Below are 2,535 nucleotides of genomic sequence, written 5' to 3'. Positions count from 1 at the left end.
CAATTGATTAAATAGTGTTTTATGTAAACCAAATGAATTCTGTGCTAAGTGTAGGTTGCTGCTTTTAGCTCTAACTGTTAAAAAAAAATGAATCATGCTGCAATAGAGAAGGAAAATGTTGTTCCAGGTATACAGAACTCAGCCAACACCAAAAAACAAACCGACTCTTTAAATTTCATGCAATATTTCACTTTAATAACAATATTTTACACAATATCTACACATCACATAGGTTTCCATTGAAGAGACATAAATACAATAAGTAGTGGATAACTGATATAATCTTACAATGAAATCATGTTGGATTTGGATTTGAGCACAGGCTCTGCCACCTCCCACCTGTGTGACCTTGAGAAAGTTTCCCCTCATGATCTGTTTCTACATCTGTCAAATGAGTCATTTGGACTAATGACCTCTCGGGTCCCTTTCCACCTCTCATAATCCTACAGTCTTGCTAATTGGAGTAGTTTTGGGGAATAGGTAAAGTCAAGATATCACCAAAGCATCCCTTTTTCTTTAATCTCACCATTTCAGAGAAGACTATTTTATAACCAGTGAACAAATACACCTAGCTGTAGTTATTAATCTAACATTAGCATTGGAGCCATCAACATGTTAAATATAATTCCCATTATGTTTTACTGGATGTTTATCCAATTTGGTAGCATAGTGGATAGAGTGCTGAACTTGAAATCAGGAAAACCTGATTTCAAATCCAACTGCAGACACTTCCTAGCTCTGTAATTCTAGGTAAGTCACCTAACCTTTCTTTCAGTTTGCTCTTTGCAAAATGGAGATTATGATAGCACCAACTTTCCAGGGTTGTTGTGAGGATCCAAGGAGAAAACATACATAAAGCACTTTGCAAACCTTAAATCAATAGAGCTATCATTATTAATATGGTGAGCACCAGACCTAGAGTCAGGAAGTCCTAAGTTCAAATCTGGTCTCAGACACTTCCTGACTGTGTGACTTCCAACTTGTCACTTCACCTCTGCCTGCCTTAATTTTCTCATCTGTAAAATGGGGACAATAACAATAGCACCTATTTCCCAAGGTTGTTGTGAGGATCAAATGAGATAACATTTACAAAGCAGTTTCCAAACATTCAACACCTATACAAATACCAACTAATAACATTAGTATTGTGAACCTGTTAAATGATATTCAAGTGGTTCTTTCTAAGTACACATATGACAACAACAATGTTCTCCAACCTTTATTTCATCTGTTCAGCCTTTGTGTTATTACCTCCCTATACATGATAGAGATGTAAATAAGCAACAGAAAGATGACAAAGAAATCGTCCAGAAACCCCAGAATCCCAAACAAGCCTTCAGGAACCAAGTCCAAAGGTGATATCAGGTAGAAAAAGGCTCCCACTAAACACAAGACAATCCTGATGCGAAACATCCAGAAAAGTCCGCCCACCGAAAACAGTTCCCGGAATGCATGCCTTAGCAGAGTGGGGAGATCCAAAAGTCTGTCCATAATAGACCGGGGCTGCCCGGAGAACCTTCGGTTGTAGTCATGGATATCTTGATGTAAACGTCGGGCATCAACAGAATGGACATCTTCACCAAACACAGGAAACAGCAAAGTCACTGTTTGTCGACAGATTGGACAATTGACCATCCCGAGCCATGAACCATAACGCCAGTAAGCAATCAGGCAGTTGCCGCAGAAGAGGTGGCCACAGTTGGTTTCGATGGGAAGAGAGGCATGATGTAAACAGATGGGACAGGACAGGTCCGTGTAGAACTGAGGTCGAGGGGCCGGCGGATCTTGGTCCCTGTGGAGTTGTTCTCTCAGTACCCTGACGAGCTCCCGGTTGTTGGGGTGGATGTGCTGCTGAGCACTTCTCAGAAGGGCATAGCCCACGACAGCCAGGAAGGCAATCCCAAGCAGCACGGCCACGAGCACCTGGTCACTGACGCCTTCGATGAGAGAGTCCTCGGTTCGCAAACCGTGCACCTTAGAGGGATGCTTGGCCATGGTTGCTCTGGCCCCGAGAAGGGCCACGTGGCCCGCACCTGGGCCCTAGAGTGAGGCTTCCGAGGGTCGCTGACGAAGGTCCCCAAGTTTAGAGCGGCAGCCGGGGGTCTGCACTTACTGTCAGTCACTGCTGCCCGGGCCCAGCGGGGGTCGCTGTGGCCCGGCTTCGGCCAACGGCGGCGACCGCGGCTTCTCGGAGAGCGGACTGAAGGCAGCAGCGCGAGGCGGGCTAGGCTAAGCGGCTGCGGCGGCGGCGGCGGCGGCGGAGGCGGAGGAGTCCCGGCTTGCGGCTGCAGTGGTTGCTGCAGTGCCAGTTGCTGCTGTTGCGGCGGCGGCGGCGAGGACTCTGGGCAGTCCGCGCGGGACGTAGGCACGCACGCACAAAGGGCTTCATTGTCCGCGACCTCCGGTTGCTAGGCAACCGCGGCTTGCGCTCGCGCTGGCGCTCGCGCTCTCGCTCTCTCTCTTCCCCCTCCCCATCTCTTCCTCTCTTTCCCCCCTCCCCTCCACTCATTTTCGAGCTCCCTGAGAGGGGTTGGG

The 2,535-nt window shown here is 47.7% G+C and overlaps 1 pseudogene; it reads right to left on the bottom strand.

The window, feature by feature from the left end:
- Positions 1-216: 216 nt before the first annotated feature.
- On the bottom strand, positions 217-2,330 carry LOC110198658 (E3 ubiquitin-protein ligase RNF170 pseudogene; annotated as a pseudogene).
- Between the last annotated feature and the right edge of the window lie 205 nt (positions 2,331-2,535).

This window comes from Phascolarctos cinereus, unplaced genomic scaffold (genome assembly GCF_003287225.1).
Source record: "Phascolarctos cinereus isolate Bilbo 61053 unplaced genomic scaffold, phaCin_HiC Scaffold_8;HRSCAF=390, whole genome shotgun sequence".
Classification (NCBI taxonomy): domain Eukaryota; kingdom Metazoa; phylum Chordata; class Mammalia; order Diprotodontia; family Phascolarctidae; genus Phascolarctos; species Phascolarctos cinereus.
The sequence above is the reverse complement of the archived record's forward strand: the minus strand, read 5'-3'. Positions and strand labels throughout refer to the sequence as shown.